Source organism: Halichoerus grypus, chromosome 1 (genome assembly GCF_964656455.1).
Source record: "Halichoerus grypus chromosome 1, mHalGry1.hap1.1, whole genome shotgun sequence".
Classification (NCBI taxonomy): domain Eukaryota; kingdom Metazoa; phylum Chordata; class Mammalia; order Carnivora; family Phocidae; genus Halichoerus; species Halichoerus grypus.
In genome coordinates, this window is record NC_135712.1 from 108,213,822 (window position 1) to 108,237,633 (window position 23,812).

Genomic DNA, 23,812 nt, shown 5'->3' on the forward strand with positions numbered 1-23,812 from the left:
AACAAGCAACCCCTTTCTTGATAGTCTGATGGACTAGAGCAGTGGTTCTCAAAGCTCGATCCTCAGACCAGCAGCATCAGCATCACCAGGAACTAGTTGGGAATATAGATTCTCAGGCCCCACCCCAGACCAGACCTACTGAATCAGAAACTCTGGGGGTGGGCCCAGCCATTTACCTTTTTACAAAGACAGCACACTGAAGTTTGTGAGCACTGGAATAGTGAGGTGACATTAAGATTGAAAAACCTCCTATTTTTCTAATTCTGACATTTGCATGGACCTCCTCAAAACGTCAAGAACCACCGCATGGTTGGAAATCACCTATAATTAAAGAAAAACAAAATAACTTTTGAAAAGAAATTTTATCAGGGAGGCAAGAGGGTTTTAACATTATTTATGTATTTATTTATTTATGAACAAAAGGCCCTTATTGTATTAATAAATAAAATCTGAATTCAAAGTCATTCAGTTCTGCCTTAAAAGAAACCAAAGTGGTTGAAAAATAAAGCACTGTTCTCTGAAGGGCTTTTGTATCTCTATAGTTCTACTTTCTGACCTCAAGTGGAAGTGTTTGCTTACCTACCAGCCTGCAAGCTTCAGAGCAGTTTCCATGTCTTGGACATCTCTATATTTTTTTTTTTTTAAAGATTTTTTTATTTATTTGACAGAGAGAGGGAACACAAGCAGGGGGAGTGGGAGAGGGAGAAGCAGGCTTCCCGCTGAGCAGGGAGCCCGATGTGGGGCTCGATCCCAGGACCCTGGGATCATGACCTGAGCTGAAGGCAGACGCTTAACAACTGAGCCACCCAGGCGCCCCGACATCTCTATATTTTTGATGCTGACTTAATATAAGCACTGATACATGTTTCTGCAAATCACCAAATAATTAACTGAGCCAAATGCTTATTACTTAAGGAAGATTAGTGGCTGAATTAATAAAGAGATGGCAGAACTAGCATTTTGATTTTCATATACAACTTAAAAAGTAATTGTATAAAGCTGCAAAAGGAATTACGTTTTTTAGTAGGGACATTGTTTTGAAATAAGTGAGGAAATTAAAGGGTCTGATTAAAGCAATATTATCAGATTTTTATTTTTAAAGAGACAGTTGAAGCTAACTACTTTCCAAGTATATATATCATAATTCTTAGCAGAATTTATTTATATTTCCATGATGATGTCATAGCAAATGACATGGAAAAAAAATATATATATATACACACATTTTACCTTCAATCTGGTGGTAAGACAAATTGAAGATATTTCCTCTAATTAAAAAGGAAATTTGTTTTTATTGATAGGTGTGAACTATTATTTTAAAAGCTAGGAGAAAGAAAAGTGGGGAAAAAAACAAGTTTAGATTCATTTGAGTCACTGGGCAAGAATCTGGGAGAAATGCTGAGCTCACAGCCTTCCAGGGAAAAGATTGGCATTCGCCTGCGTGGGTTCTCAGAAGTGCACAGCCAATGGCCAGATGGTGACAGTTTGGGGAGAAGCCGGGCTGTCAGCAGTGAGAACATTCAGGTTGCATACAGATGTTCTACGTGGGCTGCGACAGAGGGAAGCCTTGCCTGAACAAAGATAGAACCTTGGTTAAGGAATTGTTTAGAAGCAAGCAATTCACCTAAATAATGGAGAAAATCAAAAAATGTTTTATAATATTTAATGTATTAGTAGCTATAATATACAGGAAACCATGTCTGAGATCTTTGAGGCAAATACAGTAAGGAAGATGTTGCTTTAGTCAGCTGACTGGAATGTAGCAGAGTGCCTCAGGAGTCTTACAGGTTAAAACAAAACAAAACAAAACACCGGATCTATATGTATTCCCAGCTTCACTGAATTCCAGCCTAGAAGTCTGCCAATAGGCTCTTCATGCCCCAGCTAGTGATGTAATCACTCTGAGGAACAAGTACACTTGGTACAATGGTGGTTTCTGAAGTCCAGAGTATCCTATTTGGTGCTGCATGCTTCACCTTACTGTTGCCCTTAAACCTTGCTCTTTGCACAGAGGCTAAACATCTATTATTTAAGTTGAGGTATGCTGAAGAAAGGAAGGGAGCTGAGAGAGAGAAAGAGGGCAGTGAGAGCAAAGGGCAGGGTAGTGGTAATCGAATCCTAAAAATAGAAAGCTAGAAGGAACCAATGGCTGGAAGAAAATCCCAGGAAAATCTCTGTGAAGTTGGCTTGTCTTGGCTCATTTGAATGATGTTCCCTTTAGAGAGTTAAATTAGTAGAAACTCTGTGGGCCTAACATGGTCATCAATTCCATAATGATGTGTATGTGTGGATGTCAATTTTAACTAAACTGCATGGCACAATAAGGTCTGTGCTATCTAGACTATGCTGGGGGCCATGACTGTACCCATCGAGCTTCAAAAAAGAGGTAACGTTCAGTCGTCTTTTGAGGTAGCCTGAGAGATCTGGTCTTTGCAATTCTATAGTCATTGACAACATGGCTTCATTTGTGGGACCAACCTTGAAAGTGCTATCTCTGTTAACTTCAGAGGGCCATGAGATTGGTGAGATTGTGGGGCATGCCCTCTAGCTAGCAGCCCCCCCACTTTCTTCCCTGTCAGGCCTAAGGATGGTAAGAAGAAAACCTGTTTACCCAAAAGTATGTCCATGGCGCTGCTTGTTTTTGGACACAACCTATAGGTAAAGAGCCTTATATAGACCCAGATAATTTTGTTGACTCCTGGCCATCAATGAAAAAGAAACCTGGGGGCTAGTATAATTGGGAAAACGGAGACCAGGCAGCTGTTTCATGGCAGACTGTCTGAGCATCTTGTCTGTGATCGTGAGCATTTTTGCGGGCAGGAACTCTGTCATTCTCTTTCATTTTACTGGAACCAGGTACATAAAATGCCTAGCTATATGTATGGATGTTCTGGAATGGAAGAACAATAGAAGGAATGACTGAATGAATGAATATGCATGATTAGCTAGTAAAGTAACACTATAAGTCTCATAAATTAGAGCAAATGGTTTGGACAGGTTGGTGTAATAATAAGCCCCAAACCGTGTCACCATGCTACTAATAGGAAAGCGCTTGATGCAAGAACTGTTTCCCATTGACACAGCCTCAAGTGGTGTTCTAAGAGCACTTATTCTTAGAAAATGATAAAGAAGGGTACTGAGATGATCAGGTGCCTTAGAACTTTGGAATTCAGTGTTTCTTCAGTGTAACACCTCCCCACCCCCCACCTCATAGGTCTAAGGTGTCCGAGTTCCTTTTCTCAGCTAAGATTTTCCTTTTAATCTGGAGTCTTTGGTGGGAGAATGAAGGGCTGTAACAGCTATGCTTTAGCGGTCATCTAGCTTTGCAGCCCAGTTTTCTGTCTTCTTGGTCACTCAGATCCCTGGTGCAGCCTGCTAACACACAAGAAAGGCTTCTATGATCTACCCTCCCAACCCCTCTCAAATGGAACCACTCTTTCCTCTTTCCATGGCTGGCTACTTGGTGAGCAAATCACTAGCAGCAAATAAAGATTTGAACTCTGTAAACTAACAATCTAAAAATAAAAGTCTGTATGCACCCTATGGAATTCCCTAGGCCATGCATTATCCCTTTAATTCAGCGTTTTGTGGAAATTATACCTTATCCTAAATGGCATTTCAGTACGAAAGCAGTGGATGGCATGGAGCTCTGCCACATCCCACTTATTAAGATGTATGTTACTTTACTATGATTTCTCCTAATTTTACATTTCCAAATTAATTGAATTAGTTCTCCCTATAAAACCATGATAACTAAATTTCTGCAGCAGTCTGCCTCAGAGTTGCATAGTAAATTTCCCCTCCCTTCTCTCCTCCTTCCCCAACTCCTCTGGGGCTTTATTTTTGCCCCCTGCTTCAGCACTTAACACTTGAGAAAGTCAGATTTTAAGTTATCATCAGGACCTTCATTTTCACTCCCATATGTAAATAGCTTAGTCTATAGGATACATTTGCAAGATTTATAGTAAGAAGCATGTGAATGAACTTTTTAAAGCTAAATTTAAAACTGGGGTCAAACTATGCCACTAATAGTCTGGAGTTATTATTTATTACAGGTATGACAAGCTATTTATTACAGGTAGAGCTATTTATTATAGGTACCACTCTAGCATGGCCCTACTGAAGATCTTAGGATTTCCTCTGCTTTACAACAATTCCATAATTCAATCTGCTTTTTTTTTTCATTGTAATTATCATTTAGGAGGATCCATGAATTAGTTTGATAGCACGAGCTCCTCAGAATAAGGAGTTGGGAGATATAACTTTAATTTCTGGTCTTTTTATTGACTCATGTTTTGGCCTAAGGCAACAAGGTCATCACTGTTTTTAAGGAGAGGGTGGACACTTACAAAGTATAATGGTGGGGGGGGGGTGGTACTAGTACTGTTTTCAGACAAGTGCCAAAGTGCCTGTTGTTCTGTTTTTAAAGGTCAGTTTATTTGTGTTAAGTCCTTCTTTCTCTCTCTCTTTTTAAGGATTTTATTTATTTATTTGAGAGAGAGCACGAGCAGAGGAAGAGGGAGAAGCAGGCTCCCTGCTGAGCAGGGAGCCCAACATGGGGCTCGATCCCAGGACCTAGAGATCATGACCTGAGCCAAGCTGAAGGCAGACACTCAACCGACTGAGCCACCCAGGTGCCCCTCTTCTTTCTCTTTTAAAAAGCAAAAGGAAGTAATGCAGTAAGACCCTAATAACATGCTATGACTTAATATACGATATACTGTATTACTGGGCTCTTAGCCAAATGACATCAGTGTATGTATATGTGTTTACAGGGGAGGGGCTGTTGGGGTTAGGGGTATAAGTGAGGGAGCAAAAGAGCAGAAAGGGTTGTTTTACAACATTGAGGACAAAGCACCTTTTTCAGTTTCTTAAACTATAAAACAGGAGAAGAGCCCTGAATCTACACAGTCATTTGAAGATTTGTCAGCTAATGGTTGATAACGTATAGAGAAATGAATGGGAGACATATACAAGGTATCAGTCATCCAGCTGAGAACATCTGACATTCCCAGGGGCTCTTGACCTTTCGCCCCCGAGAGTAAAAAGAGCTGTCAGAGCTGTCGGGAAGCACACAGGTGCGCGTGCACACACACGCACGCACACCCCGATGCTCTTATTTAATACCTTTCATATCGAGCCATCTAAGCTACCAAGTAATCATAGTGGTTAAAATAACACATTAAAAAAAAAAAAACAGAAGTCCTTTCTCCTCCTTAGATTTATAGTTTTGATAAAATGCTATTTTTTTTCAGTCCTTCCAGTATGACTTGTAGAAGGTAATGACAGGTTGCAATTTTGAATCCACTTAGTTTTCTTTTCTCTGAATAATCCCATTTGACAGGCTCCCCTCCGCCCCTTTTCCTTGTCATTAAGAACAGCCTCAGTTTGGTCTGAGTAAAAAGTAGATTAATTGCCTAGCTGTAGGAACACAACTGCTGTGTTCTGGGAGGTAAAGAAAGCAATTTTGGAAAGGGATCTGTCTTTATCAGGAATAAACAGACTTAACACCTCTGAGCTATAAGGTAATAGTCACCCATTTATATCATATTAGTGGAATATTACATTGTATGACTTCATCTGTAGTTTGAAATAGAGAGTGTTCAAATCTTTTGGTCAGGATCTCAGTGTTCCCAGAATTCTGTTTTGCCTTATCTTTTGGAAAGCTATGAGAGCAGTAAATACTTAACATCTTGAAAAGTTGCCATTTGTAATGAAGCATTTAATTTGGAATTGACAAATACTTTAAAACTTTGTACAATTATGGTGTGTTCATGCTCAAAAGTTACCAAAGAAGACCATTTCTCATAAGAAAGATATATTTTTCCATTTCAAAAGAAAATTAAGAGAATGATTTTGAGACGAATCAGTTGATTACATTAGGTGCATGCATTTTAACTATTTTCTCCCAAAAGCTCCATTTGCGTTTATCCAGCATTTCAGAGTTAGGAAGAGGCATGTATTACCTCTGGTGCAAAAACCTATTATGGCATCCAGACGTTGAGTGGCATGCCAAGATCATTAAGTCAAGCAGTGGGATTGAGGATAAAGCTAGAGGTTTCCTACCTTCCAGATGGTAGCAGAATGAGATGAGAGCTATATATCAGGTGTTTCTAAACAGGAGGAGGGTAGAGACAGTCCTTCAAGAGCAAGGGCCTCACCCTCTTTCCAGAAGGCAGCTGAAATTTGAAGTTCTTGTTTGGGTCCAAGAATGACAGAATTTTTTAATTAAATAACAAGACTACCTAAGAGAATAGCCTGGGATTTACCTCTTGAATAAGTGCTGCCCTCAGCAGCTTCCCTGGCCTCTTCAGCGCTGCCTGCAAAACTTTAGTGCCTGAGCGACAGGTGGAGAAACTTGAGACCTTTTTGCTGCCCTCCCTCTTCCTTGAGAACTGAATACTAATACACTGGACCATCTTGCCAACCTTTTTTTTTTTTTTTTTTTTTTTTTTTGAGGGCTGCAGGTAGTGGTGCTTTAGGGTGCGATAGAGTTTATCACAAATGCACCAAAAGAGACAGTTTTCCCTAGTTGGCCCTGGAGGGTGGAGGAAGGAGTGGTCACAGTGATCCTCAGCTCACCTGGCCCTCAGTTACTCCGAGTCAGGAGCCGTCGCCGTAGGTCACACCATCTCTCCGAAACCCATGGTAATGGACCACCTGGGGCAAGTGGTTGTTCAACAACAGAGAGACTCCAGGAGGATGAGGAGGGAGGGAAAGAGCCGAAAGGGACAAGCAACTGAAGCCTGGTGTTGGCGTGGCTAAGCTCATTTTCCCACCTTAGAGATTGCCTATCTACCTAGAAATGCAATGGCTAGATTCCATTTGACCACACCTAGTTTCCAAAGATTACAAAGGTAATTTAGGAGATAGGAAATGTCTCGAAGGTTTGGTTATGCAACTCTCATTCAGAAGGTTTGGTTATGCAACTCTCATTCAGTAGCTTCCCGTTGCCCATGCAGTAAGACCTAGTCTACAGGGAAGAAGCAAGTGTAAAGCCTTTACCACGATTTATAAAGTCCATCCCCTTCCCTACTTAGGTATTTCTCTAATCAACTCTCTGCCACCCCCATCCCTCCCCACCCTTGCACACTCAGACACACTCTCCACTCCAGATTATTTGTAGTTTCCCAAACCTACCAGGCTGCCTTATTAAACCCCTCATTCCTGGGGTTACCTTCCCCAATCTGTCCTTGTTCTCTTGCAAATATCAACTAGTTCATCTTTCAAGATTTAGCTCAAGCTTCATCTCCTCTGTGAAGCCTAAGCTGGTCACCACCACACCAGATGAAATTGACCATTTTACTTTTATACCCCCATATAGCTCAGTTGATTATGCCTATTTGTTTACAAGCCTGTGTTCCCTGGCTAGACTCTGAGTGGCCTTGGGGTGGAGCCTGTGTCTTATTTTTCAGTCTCTTGAAACTAACACTAGTGTCTCAGTAGTTAAATGTGTTTGTTGAATGAATGATGATCAATATTCTCTGCTCTGTTCTATCTGTCTTCTTAGATAGAACAATCCACAGCTGTAGATTTTTAAGCAATGAGGAATTTGGGAGAATGGTATGGAAGGATTCTGGAAACTCAAAGTCCAACTCTGGTTTTCAGACAACTTCTTGTCATGGTGGGACAGATTCACTGCATGAGAAAATTCAGTGGAAACGTTCTCTCTGCTGATTATAATGAACTACATTTGAGTCAAGTCCTGGCTGTGCTGAATACTAACTGTTTGGAAGCAATTTATTCCTTTTTTTGGACTATTTTCAACCTAGATAAATATAATCCAGGGAATTTTTTAAAAAAGATTTTATTTATTTACTTGAGAGAGAGAGAGAGCACGAACAGGGAGAGGGGCAGAGGGAGAAGCAGACTCCCTGCTGAGCGGGGAGCCTGATGCAAGACTCCATCCCAGGACCCTGGGATCGTGACCTGAGCTTTGAAGGCAGATGCTTAACTGACTGAGCCACACAGGGGCCCATCCAGGGAATTTTTAAAACAATACTGATGCCTGGATCCTACCCTGTATATGTCTGGTTAAATTGGCCTAAGTAGGGCCCAGACTTGGGACTTTTAAGTTTACCAGGGGATTCTAATGTGCAACCAGGCTTTAGAACCATTGCTTTAAGAGAACTCATCCAGGACTAGAGCTTACCTAGCCTCTATAGATTGACAATCACCAACTTTACATGTCCAACTTAAACCTAATGGGCATCTTCACTTCTACAGGTCCAAAACAAACACACCCCTTGCACCAAAATAAATGGCATCTCCATCCTTCCAATGGCTCACACCAAAATCCTTGCAGCTGAGGAGATGAAAGAGTACCTTGAATGGTGGGGGAGGAAGCCAGATACATTTTAATGAGGGCAAGAAAATTACTGCAGTAGAAGAATAAGGTAAGTGCCATAAGAATTATACAAAGACCTAGAAGTATTCAAAGAATGAGAATTTTTCATGTGTGGGAGGCCACTGAAGATATAAATCAGCAAAGACTTCAAGGAAGAGGTGATGTTTGACGTTAGTCCTGAAGAACTAACAGCATCCCGATAGTAGGACTGAGGAGGACATGCCAGATGGAAAAGCTATCTCGGCAATAGCACAAAACTGTGATGGGGCCAGGAATGTTCGCCCAGCTAGCATTGTAGGCTCATGGTAATATAGGCTATGTATACCCCAGTGGTCAGAAATAAATTTGGAAAGACTGGACTTTGCAGTTAGGCAGGCCTGAGTTTAGACACTGGTGCTACCACTTGATAACTCTCCAACCTGGGGTGAGTTACTTAACTACCCTCAGCCTCGGTTTCCTCATTTCTAAAATTGATCTAGTCATAGGGGCACCTGGGTGGCATAGTTGGTTTAGCGATTCTTGGCTTCCACTCCAGTCATGATCTCAGGGTGGTGAGATCGGGCACCTCATTAGGCTCCACACTCAGCGTGGAGTCTGCTTCAGATTCTCTCCCTCTCCCTCTGCCCCTCTCCCTCATGCTCTCTCTCTCAAATAGATAAATAAATCTTGGGGCGCCTGGGTGGCTCAGCCGGTTGTGTCTGCCTTCTGCTCAGGTCATGATCTCAGGGTCCTGGGATGGAGCCCCATGTTGGGCTTCCTGCTCAGGTGGGAGTCTGCTTCTCCCTCTCCCTCTGCCCTTCCCCCTGCTCGTGCTCACTCCCTCGAGCACTCTCTCTCAAATAAATAAGTAAAATCTTAAAAAAAAAAAAAATCTTTAAAAAAATAAAATATAATAAAACTGATCTAGTCATGCATTTCCTGGAATTGTTTTGAGAAAATTCTGTAATAGTTATTTAGTAAATGGTAGGTATTATTATTTTGCAGAGATCTTGAATAGCAGGATGAAAAGTTTATTTTTTTATTTTATTTTATTTTATTTTAGCCAGCTAAAGGAAGATTTGCACAAGGCAACTACAGTTGGAATAATCTGCCAGCAATGTAAAGGAGGGATGGAAGGGGAGAGAGGGAGGAGGCAGGAGAAAAGTTAGGAAGCTGTTTTGTAGTCAGCTGGTTGATCAATAATCCTCAGGGTGATGCTACTTCATGGTCAATCAATGATATCAAAGTTTTATTTTTGAGTTTTCAGAATACACAGATCTTGTTTATTTTCTTCCCATTGGATTTTTCTGCCAGTGGGTAAAAGGAAAATCAATGAAATCTCAATCAACCAATGTTACCATTAAAAAAGAGAGGAACTTAAATATCTGGGGTTAGTATGTGAAGGTAAGCATCTTTGAATGATCTGGATGGAGCAGGCTAACATTAACCACTTGAATTTAATATTTTACGGAGAGTCTATGTTCCAATAATTCTTAACTTCAATTTGTCCCAGTGATACAGCTGAATCACGATAGTGTTCTAAGAACTTCTATGTAAGTACTTTTCTATCAGTTAATTTAAAAAGGCAGGAGGGCAGGGCTCGTTCAGAATCAGAAGGTTTGCCACTGACTTGCCACATAGGACCTTGGACAAGTCATTTAATTTTCCTGACCCACAGATTCCATATCTGTAATATTGGAAAGATAATTTATCTCCTGCCTCGTTCTCAGGGTTATTGTTAGGATCAAAGGGAGTAACTGATATAAAAGTGCTTATGTTTTATAAGCCACAAATGCACAGGATTATTATTTAGACCAATCTACATCCGCATCAATTAGGCACAATCATTATAAACTTCATTTGGAACGTTTCCACTTTGTTTTCTTCCCCGTCCCTTGAAGATCTGCTGGATTTGTCTTTCTTTCGGGTGGTGAGCATTTTACTTCCATATGTTGACCACGGTTAATCTTCCATTTTTGGTGAGATTTCCAAAGTAGTTTCAAACTAAATAGCCATTTCATCATTTTGAATTTGTGTTGTTTGCCCGCCCCTGTGTTTTGGGATAAGTATGGGAGGGTTTGGTTTCAGACCTCAGTTATTTCATTAAGGGCAATTCTGGAGGACGAAAAGTTCTTTTTCGGTCATTTAATGAAACAGCTTCTTGTACAGCAAATTCTCTCTCATTAAAGGCTGTGCTGTAGACTCCAGGGATGATTTACGAGACCGAGTCAGCATCTTTATCTTGTGATGCATTGGAAGATGCATTAGTTCCCCTTGGGAGAAAGAAGAGAAATTGAAAATAAAATCTTATTGCCCCCTTTTTGGTTAATTTCCTGTTTTTGCCAACAAAATGAAGCAGTTACTTCTGAAACATAGACACACAGATGAGAAAATGTGTGTAATTACTTAATAAGAGGGGAGACTTGTATAATTAAACTGAAATTCAATGCATTTTTAAGGAAAGAGAAAGCATTCCAACTAAGTTTCTGGCAGATAATAATGAGGGAAAAAATTGAAAACATTTGAGGCTCTGAAGTCACACTTCTGTTGATACATATGGCGTTAATGGATTTTGAGCTCTCTGCCTCCTGGTAAGCAGATGGTCTCATACTTGTTCTAAAACGAGGGGTTAGATGGCTTGGTGGAAAAAAGACAATGACCTTTCATCTCAAGTTTAGTTCTGGGCCTAATGATTTGTGCATGTAACTCTGTCAAAGGATGAAGACAACAAACTTTTCAAATACATATTCTCATGCTTAATACTCCTTATGATACTTAAACACTGACTGGGCTTGGTAAATAAATCACAGTTGATTCTCAGGGTGATATATCTATACCAATATCTATATCTCTATCTATATCTCTATTTGTATCTGTATCTATATCTATATTTGTATCTGTATCTATATCTATATACCTATATTTTCCCCCTTCCTGGCTGAAGCTAAGATTTATGACAGTTGCTTTCTCTTATCCTGGGCAAAGGGTTAAATCAGGGAATTGTTATCTCTCATTCTGCTCAAGTATGCAAGATGCAAACAATAATAGAACACTAAAAATGTACACTAGTTCCTGATAGGTTAACTAGAAAGTAATAATGCTGTAAGTAATTATGCTGCCATGAAACTATAGTAATAAGCTTCTCCCAAGCCTCCCACCACATACACATATTTTATTACAAAAATACTGGGCTCATTCCAAATCCTAACTAACTTAATTTAAAACTGTATGTTCTATACAGCGAGTACATATTTTTTAAGTTAACTAACCATTGTACCATCAACGCATACATTTTATGAATGGAAACACTTCTAATTGATAAGCCTGGTATGCTTATAAAAGAAGCATAAACAACAGTGACACTCTGGGAAACAAATGTAACCATTTTACTACCTCCCAGAAGTAGCCTGTTTAGAAAAGATCCAAGAAAATTACAGATCTCTGCTTTCAAGACTCATGGCTGGAAGCTGAAATGTACATGAAAGTCAAGAAGGAGGAGCTGATCCTTTCCTTTTGGTGGTCAGAGGTGCTAGGAGCGAACTAAGGGGAGGGGATGGGCTAGATAGAACCTAGAGAATTACATCAATAAACACATTCTCACTTGGGCTCCCTGGGCCCCAGGATGCCAGGACTCTTTCAACACCAAACGCAATTACTGAGAGAGAATTCCCTATAAAGAAGGAACTCTCACCTTCTTTACAGTTTAGTGTTTACAAAACACCCTGGAGAGAATGTATATTAGCATATAATACCCTACTTGATTGCGTAAAGTTATTTGAATCAAGAGATGATTGGATGGATATGATATATTAAGAGGAAAACAGCATGTGCAGTACAATTCATTTTTTTCTGTGAAAAATAGTTCTCTAAATGTACATAAGGAAGACTACAGCGAGGCATTCAAACAGACAAACAGTGAGGTGGAGGGAATACAGATGCTTTTCATTTTCTTCTGACTTAATCTGTATTTTCAAACAATCATATATTACTTTTAGAATAAGAAAAAAGTTCTTAAAAATGACTTATGGGAAGGAAACTTCAACTTATGAGAGCATGGGGCAATAATTATTACTTAGACTAGTAAATCTTTAGACTTAAGGGACTAGAAAACAATTAAAATATAGACATAAAGAAACAGTATTTATATTTCTTTTCATACCCTGGAAGAGTACATATTTGAGAAGTGAAGTATTTAGCTAAGCTAGGTGTATATATTCAAAGGATCCTATAATACAAGTTATTAACTGAAGAGTATTGCACTAAACAGAAACCCAATTCATATGAATATCATATTATATAAGAATAACTTAGCTTTAAAAAATAAAAACGGTCCTTGTCCTCTGAAATAAGTCAGAAATTTAACTCAGAAATATTGCCATTAAAGAACATTTGTAATGTGCAGTGATGGAGAAGATATTGGGAAACAGGCTCTCTCACATGTTACTGCTGGAAATATATTTTCACCATTCTCAAGGGCTATCTGGTAATGCTCATCAAAAGTCTTAACATTGTGGCTAGCTTTACAACCAGCATTTCCATTTCTAGGAACTTACCCTACAGATTATATAAGAATATGAACAAACCAATAGGGGTGCTCACAGAAACATTGTCTACGACAGTGAGAAATTAGAAATAGCTTCAATGTCTCATAGAAGACCATTGTTTTTGCTTTCATGCTTGATTCAATCATAGTAAGCCATTCAGTAGTATACCATGTTGCCATTAATACAAGTTTCTGCATGAATATACACACAATAATAAACACAATGTTGGACAAAAGAAGCCAGGCATAAAAGACTATATATGTCATTTATATCTAGTTCAAAATGAGGAGAAAACAATTAGTGGTTAACTTTGAGAGTGCCTGATGACTGCAGGTAGGCACAGGGGGCTTCTGGAGTTCTATCAGTGCTGTTTCCTGGGTCTCAGACTGATACATGAGGATGTTCACCTCGCTAATGTTCATCAAACTGTACCTGATGATTGTTTACTTTTCTGCATGTCTGTCATTCTTCAATAACATCAGAAGCAAGGCCGTAAACAGTATTAATAGCAAAGAAAGAAGTTCAGCAGGGGTGCCTGGGTGGTGCAGTCAGTTAAGCCTCTGATTCTCAGTTTTGACTCAGGTCCTGATCTCAGGGTCGTGAGATCGAGCCTTGCGTTGGGCTCCACGCTCAGTGTGGAGTGTGCTAAAGTTTCTCTCTCCCTCTCCCTCTGCTCCGCCCCCCTCCCCCTAAAATAAATAAATAAATCTTCAAAAACAAAAAAGGAAGAAAGGAGTTCAGCATATATTACTAATGTAAAACATAAAAATCCTTTTTCTGTCTTAAGGGATTTTATAGAAAAATAAATGGATGATGTTCGTGAAGTGGCCTTGGTATATATCTCTGGGTGATGGGATTAAGAGGTGATTTTATTTTTAGTGTTTTAAGTTTTAATGTATTCTTAAATTGTTAAAATACATTACAAACATACATATATGTTACTTTTGTAAGAAGAAGAAAGTCATTATAGGATCATTATAGTAACGAGGAAAATAGCTGTAGCTTTGTTAAAAGAGAGAGCAGAGTTAACAAGAACATGTGAACAGTAGGAACTAGAGAAGGAGTTGACAGAGACAGTTACAGTTCAGGAACCGGGCATTTTACAAAGCCAGTATTCAAGGAGAGAACACCTTCATTCTGAAAGCACATGACATATGGCTTCAAAATGAAGGTGGGATGCGAAAATTCTAAAACGAGTCTATAATAACTGACTCTGCCCCACTAATTTGCTAGGTGATACAAAGCAGTCTGGACCTCAGTTGTTCTGTTTGTAGAATGGGTTTAATAATACCTTGTCTGCATCTTCCCAGAGGTATTTTGAGAACAAGTGATATAAAGATATAGGAAGAGCTTTGAACTTTTCAGTGATGTTGGTTCAAGGCATTATTACAAGGGTAGTTTCTGAAAAAATATGGGGTTCGATGCACTGGAAAATTTTGTGAACCTTGTGAAACTATACCTTTAAGAAGCACCTATACATTAGGAAGATTTTAGGATACCATACTGAGACTTCTATACAAGAACATTTTTATAAAGAAAAAAATGAACAGAAATTAATCTTCTATTTTCAGCTTGAGAAAAGTGGAACAGTTTTCTCCATCCAAATTCTTTAACCAATTGGATGATAACACTAATTCTATAATTCTCATAATCGACTGGCTATTTCCTACTAGGGGGAGATAAAGATGAGTCCTTTGCCCCAGAAAACACATTTGCCTCAGCTCCTGTTGGAATGTTATCTGCTTATTGTCAGTTGTCTTTAATTTCAGAAGCATGTTCTTCTAGGATTAGTTAGGTAAATGCTAAAGAGCTGAGAGATAAAACAGTCTGGAATTTCCCTCTCCACCCCGACTCCTAACCCACCTACATTCTATGGTCTTATTTCATTCTTGGGGGCATGGTATTGATATGCATTTAATATTTTATAATGAAATCTGTTTTGAGCTACTACTTTTATTTGCCAAATAGTCTATCTAGGCATTGTTTTTCCATATCCACTTTGTCCAGAGGACAAAGCTGTGTCCATGGCATTCATTCAATCTAGCAGCCCATTGAAATGGATTTCATCGAATGGCCATAATAACCCAAGCAAATAGATCTCTGTGGCATTCTCTAGAGCAGTGACTGCAAAGTGTGGTCCTTAGACCAGCAGCATCAGCATCATCTGGGAACTTGGTAGAAATGTAAATTATTGGGCCCCACTCCAGACCTACTGAATCATAAGCTCTAGAGGTGCTGTCCAGCAATCTGTATTTTAACAAGCCCTCCAAGGTAACTCTGATGCATGAAAAGTTTGAGAACTGCTGCCCTAGAGGAATTATAGGTGCCTATAATTATATATAATTATATAATTATAATATAGGTGCCTAGAGGCACAGTATGCTTCCTGGAGGGATCTGATGAAAATTACCAGTATACACAAGCTTACTTTAAAAACAACATTGAAATCTCAAGATAGGTATTTATCACAAAAACGTGGTAGCACTAGCAGCTTCACTCTGCAGCCATTTGACCATTTTTCAGCTCACCACTATGGTGGATCAGAAATAGTCCTAATTTACAGACAAAATCAGAGAGGGGAAAGCAAATCCTCTTAGAAGTTTGGTGCAGCTCTAGGTTCATCAAATCATGCTAGAGCATCATCTGAGTTTCTTTGTTAATTGCAACAGAGATGGTTACACTGCCTTTCAAAACCTTTCTCCATGGCCAAACTGAGAGTGAAAACTTGGATACTGGTCTTATTTCCGCCAGTAAATCATCTGGTCTTTGACGTAAGATTCAAATATATGAAATCCCCGAAAAGTGGAAAGATCCGTACTATGAAATTGTCAGCCCCCTGTTCAGTTTCTCAACCTAACCACAGCCATCTGTGTAAAAGAGATTTGGTCTTGCCTAGAAACTTCCTTGAAACCAGACGCAGAAAAAGAAAGCCTCTTCTCTTCAAAGTAAACTCAGTTTACGCATTACAAGATTGCTCCTTTCCTTACAAAGGATGTATAAGGTGAAACCAGGAAAGATATAACATGAGCAACAGTAGTATTACTAGTGAAAAAATTTTTTACATTAAAAGAATACCATCTAACTTAGTCACCTCTTCACTAACTTTAACTTACTAGTTCATTTCATATAAAGATTTTGATGCACTAGAGGACCACTACCCGGTATATTGGATTTGATTATCTACCTCTTACTTAAATATTCTTGTGTAAACTGAGTAATAAGGGAGCCTCTAAAAAGATGAATCTACTGCTAGGAGTTTGTAAACAATTGTTAAACAAAATCTCTATCTTGACTCTAGTTAAAAATCAGAATGGTAACTGTTTTCCTGACAAAGATATACATAGATAATAGTTTTAAATTTTTAATAGTGAATTAATTCCAGAAAGTTGTAAATACAGTGGTAAGGCTTTGCAACAGTTACTTAATTGTCTGAGCCTCAGTTTTCTCACCTGTAGAAAGGAATAACAGGATGGTTGTGAGGATAAATGAGATAATTCATGTAAAGTGCTTAGGACAGTGCTTTTCTGAAATTGTAAATGCTATTCTGATTTCAGATTAAATTAACTACAAAATGCTGAAGTCAGTATAAACAGATCAACTAAAGTTGAACAGTTTAGTAATTGAAAAATTTTCATGATGATGGGTAGGGTTGCCTTATCCAAAGGTACTACCATTTACCTAAAGAATTCAGATAATAAAATACTTTATCCCTAATAGTCATACTTTGAAAACATCTAACCTAGCTAAGTTTCTGATATGGAATATCTTATTGGAATTTGACTTACCTATTATAAAAACAAAAACTATTTTTTTTAAGATTTTATTTTATTTTTATTATGTTTTAGAGAGAGAGAGAGAGAGAGCCCACAAGCGGGGAGTAGGGGCAGAGGGAGAGAATCTCAAGCAGATTCCCTGCTGAGCGTGGAGCCCGATGGGGGACTTGATCTCAGGACCCTGAGATCATGACCTGAGTTGAAATCAAGAGTCGACGCTTAACTGACTGAGCCACTCAGGTACCCCTAGAATAATAACTTTTAATTCATAGACACATATAGGTCATATTTAAAACAGAACAACTGAGAAAGGTTTAGTCCATGGGGTATTTGGCATTTATCCATTTGGTCCCTGATGTGAAGAACTCTTATTTGGTCTGGGAGATATACAGCAAGAGGACAAGGGTCCTAGGGCAGAGTAGGGTCAAAATCTGTTTTTCCTAATTCAGTATAATTCTGTATTAAAGTCCCTGTTACCAAAATGATGCACAAATACAATTTAGTTTGAATAGTCTTAAAATGCACACATTAGAAAGGAAAACAAAAGGAAGAAAAGAGGCTCCTTTTTATAGTTTGTCTCAGTTAATCCAGATAAGAATATTGAAATATATTTTTTGTGTGGTATGCACCCTGTGTGCACATGCATGAGTGTACAGTTTTATAGAGTAGAAAGCTGGAGCACTGAGAGGTTAAAGATAGGGAGGGAGCAGAAACCACACTGAGAACTCACCAAAAGTCTTGGAAACAAGATCGTGCCTTTTAGAATGAGACGTGCTCTGTACTTGGAATAATTGCACATTTCACAGGCAAGGAAAAACTCTTTTCTCTCCTTCCTTCCTTCCTAACTTCCTTCCTTCCTTCCTCCCTCCCTCCCTCCTTTCTTCCTTCCTTCCTTCCTCCTTTCCTTTCCTTTCCTTTCCTTTCCTTTCCTTTCCTTTCCTTTCCTTTCCTTTCCTTTCCTCTCCTTTCCTTATTTCCTTTCCTTCTCTTCCCTTCCCTTTCCCTTTCTTTCTTTTTCTTTCTTTCTTTCTTTCTTTCTTTCTTTCTTTCTTTCTTTCTTTCTTTCTTTCTTTTTTTTCTTTTCTTTTTTCTCTTTCTTTCTTTCTTTCTTTCTTTCTTTCTTTCTTTCTTTCTTTCTTTCTTTCTTTTCTTTCTTTCTTTCTTCTACACAGAAACCTCCACCTCTCTCTCTCTTTTTTAAATAGGTGGTAAGTAAAACTTTAAAATCTACTATTCAGAGCTTCTTGCCAGCATATCACAAACTGGTCTCCAGGCTTTACTGATCTTGAATTCTAGAAAGGCTTTAAGGCAATGTACATTTCCGAACTTTGAAGACTGAGGATAAACAGCTTGGCTTAGGCATATTCTAATTTGGCACTCAGAGTCTACATTCATGGGTCCAACTCTTAGCTTTTCTCTCTTCTTGACTGGGCACTGAAATATCTGTGCCTATCTTAAAGTATTAATATAAGATGCAAATAATTGGGTGGGTAGGAAAACATGCTAAATTAGAAAGTACTACATAAATGTTAATTCTTGTTATATTTTACAACCTGAAAATCTTAGTAAGACTCGTTGATCTCTGAAAGAGGGACCTTGGAAAGATGTTATTATGTCAACCATTGGTACCTCAGATGTCATACAATTTCAGTTCTATTTATCAGGCAGTAAACATTTAGTAAGAATACCACATGACTGCTGCACATCCTACAGTCTAATTACCAAACAAATATGTACTCAGCCTGCCGGAAGCCTAATACAGAGTCTCAGCCTTAGTTATGGACTAAAATCAATGGTGGTAACTATAAACAGTGACAGATTGGATGGCAGTCTCTCTACAGTCTCGATTTGCAATTTTATTTTTGGCAGAACTCATAGGTTTTATGACCAACAATATATTGCAATCCAAGGGAAAAAGATGGAAGCATTATGAGCCATTTTCAAAGGCTGTCTCACAAAATGCACCCTGTAATCATTGAACTAAAGAGGACAATTTCTTCCTCATATGACATGGTAGGGGCTGTTGTTTATATGGTTGTGATTATTATTTTAAAGACAGGGAATATATATAATACTATATCTGCCAAAAGGGATCAGCATGAAAGCTGCGTGTTTGTATGTAGCCAAAAGTTTGCCTAATACCGTTCAGAATTAATAATAGAGCACCGAAAAAAGAAATTCTGTTTCGGGGAGTGGCTCTAGCATCAAATGTTTAACAAAGGTGTAGTTTTGATTCATAAACATGGTTTGAGAAAATACTGATATAAAACAAGTGAAGATAAGAAAAATCACAACAGATTTACTTTCACTTTTTCAAGTTTAAACTCCAGGATACCTCATTTAAAATTGTAAGTTGAGCTATGGAAATGTGCAAATTTACTTTCCCATATTTTAATCATATAAAGCTGTAAATTTGTGAGTTATTAAAATGAGACACCACTAGTTTCATTTTCATTTTCTGTTTTCTGGTAGGATTACAGTGATATTCAAGGATTAGCTCAGATCTGTAAATAAAATTAAGCAATATCAGCACACAGATCCCCATTCTCTTGTTTTACTTCACTTAATTATTCTTAGGTCCCCAGTTAGATTGACCAGGTGGGAAATACTGCTGTTCAGAAACATTTTTATGAAAAATTCACCAACTAATAGAAAATATCTCAGAGCCAAATTTTCCACAAGTTGCAAGTCTGATTGTATTTGGAGGGGGGAAAAATGGTCTGATTGGCATTTTTTTTTTTTAAAGATTTTTTATTTATTTGACAGAGAGACAGCCAGAGAGAGAACACAAGCAGGGGGAGTGGGAGAGGGAGAAGCAGGCTTCCGCTGAGCAGGGAGCCCGACGCGGGACTCGATCCCAGGACCCTGGGATCATGACCTGAGCCAAAGGCAGATGCTTAACGACTGAGCCACCCAGGCGCCCCTGATTGACATTTTTGTATGACGAGTACAGAATATGAAAAACAGCAAGGATTTTAAAGTTTGATGAAAAATTAGTTTCAGGTAAAACTTAAGGACAACACAGGAAGTGAGATACGCTTTCTTTGTAATCAAACCATTAACTAATCTCTACTCCAAATGATTCATTTCACATCTCACTTTTTTTTTTTACTATCAAAGCACCTTGTTTTATTTTCTTCTCAGTACTTATCACCATCTAAAATGATCTTTGTGATATCTTTCCTTGTTAATTAGCAATTGACCTTGTCAGCTTTGTTCACAAATGAATTCCCAACACCCTGTGCAGTCACTGGTACATAGGGCCTCAAAAAACACCATAATATTGGGGCACCTGGGTGGCTCAGTCAGTTGAGCATCTGGCTCTTGATTTCAGCTCAGGGCATGGTCTCAGGGTCGTGAGATCGAGTCCTGCGTGGAGCCCCTAGTTGGGCTGTGCACTCAGCACAGAGTCTACTTGAGATTCCCTCTGCCCCTCCCCCCGTCCACTGTCTCTCTCTCTCTCTCTCTCTCTCTCTCTGAAATACACAAATAAACAAATAAAATCTTTAAGAAAATTATTATAACATTAAAATGATAATTAAAAGAAACATGAGTGGGGCATTCTCTTTAGAGGTCTATTCTCCAAAAGTTCTGCAGATGCCTTTCTTAACCTTTCTTTAAAAACAAAAACAAAAACAAAAAACAAAACTTCCTTTTTCTTGTTGTCTCTTTCTAGTTGGGAAGGAGGAAAAACATTTTGTCATGAATGATGAGTGAAAAGTGTTCCTTGATCTGAAAATTTAAGAATAAGCTACAGAAACATGGGCTTTTATTTAGAGATCTTAGAGCCTGTGAAAAGATACATATTGTTAAATTCTCTCTAGAAAAAAACAACAAACAAAAACAAAACAAAAAAACATTAGTCAGCCTTCTAGTTAGGTAAGCCACAGAAAAGTTTGATTTCTCCTTCAAAAATTTGAAATCCGACTGCAGGTATGGATTCTGATTAAATACACATTTTTATAGAATAAGCAGCATTGTAACCTCGCTTCTGTCTTTTGAATAGCAATCTAGAAGAATGGCTAAAACATGGGCTCTGGAGTGAGGGTACCAGAATTTGGCTTCTGGCCCTTCTGTTTAGTAGCTGTGTAATTTTAGGAAAGTTAAACAACCTCTTTGTGTTTTAAGTTTCCTCATCTGTAAAAGAGAGTAATAATGGAAACTTCTTTTTAGGGTTGTAAAGCATAAAGGAGTTAATACATCTCAAGTCTGTGGAAAAGTATGTGGCATATGGAGGGTGCTCAAAAAAAGTTTTCTGTTATTATCTATTCCAAGATAAGATGTCCAAAGTGATATCAGTAGTGCAAAAGTACCTACCCTCACAGATACCAAACTGTCTCCTTCGAGAAACATCAGACCAAGTGTGGCTAGGCACCTATGCTCTCGAACACACATTACCTGTAGCCCACGTTTCACGAACTGAGACTCATTCAGGCAATAGCTAATATTGAAGAACTAATGTTCACTGAGTGACAGACTACAGTATTTCTAACTTCCTACGATGCTAGAAAGATATAGTAGCATCTTCCAAAGCAAAGTCATCGAGAGATAATAAAAAAGGAAAGAGTCTGAACACCAAACCAAGATTTGTTTCATCTCCCTTTCTGGCTATTGTCTTCTCAGGTAGGCCTGAGCAAACGGAAAAAAATCCCATCTATGCTAGCAAGTCTCCATGTCAAGGTATCACATGTCCTTCCAAGTAAAGGATCTGGTGTAATCTGGATTTATGAACACGCGGATCCTGAATCCTTTCTTAACCAACTGAGCCACCCAGGCGCCCTCCTGAATCCTTTCTTAATCAACAAAGACTTGTCAAGTGGCTACTTAACGTGCCAGGTTCAGTGCCCCACTCCAGTTCTAGGACTGGAAACAAACAAAACAAACCCGAAACACCACACCTCTCTACTACTCTTCAACAGCTTAGAATGTAGTCAGAAGGAGATGAGCCGTGGACACGCATTAGAGAAAACGAATCCAGCTCTGGGAGAAGGAGGGAATTTTGATTTCAGGAATAAGGAGAAGTAGGCTTAGCTTAGTAAAAAGACAGAAGGGGGAAAACTAGTGTAAGCAGAAGGAAGAACACAGAAAAAGCTCAGAGACCAGATGCAGCAAGGTGGGTTCTGGAACCGCAAGTAATTCAGTCCTGACTCCAGTAGAGACTCCTGATTCTTCTTATGCAGCTGTACCTCCAGAGGAGTTGGGTTTTTCCCACTCCTATCTGTCTGTCTTTCCTTCTTTCCTTGTTTCTTTCTTCCTTCCTCCCTCCCTCCCTACTTCTTCCCTTCCTTCCTTCCTTCCTTCCTTCCTTCCTTCCTTCCTTCCTTCCTTCCTGCCTTCCTTTCCTCTTTGCACCCAGAGATTTTAAAGTAACGGGTCGGGGCGCCTGGGTGGCTCAGTCGTTAAGCGTCTGCCTTCGGCTCAGGTCATGATCCCAGGGTCCTGGGATCAAGCCCCGCATTGGGATCCCTGCTCAGCGGGAAGCCTGCTTCTCCCCCTTCCACTCTCCCTGCTTGTGTTCCCTCTCTCGCTGTGTCTCTCTCTGTCAAATAAATACAATCTTTAAAAAAAAATAAAAAATAAAAATAAATAAATAAAGTAATGGGTCAAGGGGTGGTGAGCATGCATTGGTATTTTTAAGTGCATCCTAGGTGATGTTGCAGCATAAGGTGATGAAAACAACCAAAGGTGGTACCAAACAGAAGGCCTAACCGTGACTACTACAGAGAGTAACTTGAATACCATCCTTTGAGTAATAGGATGACCTTGAAGAGTTTCATGCATGGGCATGAAAGAGATTCATTTTGACCATATTACTCTTGCCAACTTGTGGGCTGGAGGGGAGTGAGACCGGAGGCAGAGACCACTTAAGAGGCTCATGTGGTAATCCAGATTACTGCCTATGGCTTTCCTGGTTGTTTCTTAACCCTGGCCTCTTAAGTAGAGCAGCTTCCTTTCAAAAATCACATAGGCTATCCTTAACTGCTAAAACTGGAGGGGAAGCTACTGAACTATGAACCCTCACAAATCACAGGGGCAATCATTCAAACAGGGGTTCTTAGCTCTGATGGATTTCAGCAGACTATAAGCGCCCTAAAATTGTGTGTAAAATTTTTACCTTTCTGGGCATGCATTATTTTTCTAGAGTGCTGGTCAGCAGTTTTCATCAGCTCAGCAAAGGGCTAGATGACCCCCACAAGTCAACAGCACGTGAGAAAGAGACACAAGGCCCCGCTGTGGGTGAGATGGGCATATTTAGAAATTCAATTATTCCACATACAGTTCTGATATAATATGTGGGTGTTCTAAAAATTGTCCCTTAACTTGAATTCTCCTGTGGTTTCTTTTTTTTTTCCTTCTTTTTTTTTAAGATTTTATTTATTTATTTATTTGACACAGAGAGAGAGAGAGCACAGGCAGGGGGAGGGCAGGCAGAGCAGGCAGAGGGAGAGGGAGAAGCAGGCTTCCTGCTGAGCAGAGAGCCCGATGTGGGGCTCGATCCCAGGACTCCAGGATCATGACCTGAGCCGAAGGCAGATGCTTAACTGACTGAGCCACCCAGGCATTCCTCACCTGTGGTTTCTAAACCTGAAAAAGCATCAAAATCATCTAGGGAGATTATGAGGAGTACAGAGTTGCAAACCTCATCTCAGAATTATTGAATAAGGACCTACAGGGGAGGACCAAAGTGATTTTAATAGCCAGTCAGGTTTGAGAACCACTGAGATACATTTTACTTATAGAAGGACTTACTTATAGTCTCTACTGTCTTGCTTTTGTTGTTATAAATCTTAACTATTTATGCATAAAAACCAAACCAGGATCTTTCTTTTAAAATAATACATCAAATAATAGTGATGATGATGATAATAATAATAATAATAATAAATGAAAATACTATAACATCACCAATTCTGTAACTCTCTGAAGTTCCATATGGGAGCATATGGATAATCCATTTTATAATTCTGGAGAATTTTTTGAGTTGGAAGGTTTTTATTGTTTTGTCTGCATTTCTGTTCCCCCTCTCTCTACCAAGAACTGTTCTTCAATCTTCTTCTAATAGTACTGTTTCTACTTAAGGTGAAAATCATTCTAAATTGCCTTATCTCAGCACTTGAAATAAATGGATACTCTTTTTAAGAAAGAGGCTTCCTGGTTTGGGGAAATTA

The 23,812-nt window shown here is 39.0% G+C and overlaps 1 long non-coding RNA gene across 2 annotated transcripts in view; it reads left to right on the top strand.

Moving 5' to 3' along the window:
* The window catches only part of LOC144379924 (uncharacterized), a 107,226-nt gene that overhangs the window by 36,681 nt on the left and 46,733 nt on the right, over positions 1–23,812 (top strand). For both annotated transcript variants that reach the window (XR_013443460.1, XR_013443461.1), the window contains exons 3-4: positions 4,476–4,634; positions 8,227–8,396. This is a non-coding gene — a long non-coding RNA (uncharacterized LOC144379924). The remainder of the gene's footprint in view (positions 1–4,475; positions 4,635–8,226; positions 8,397–23,812) is intronic.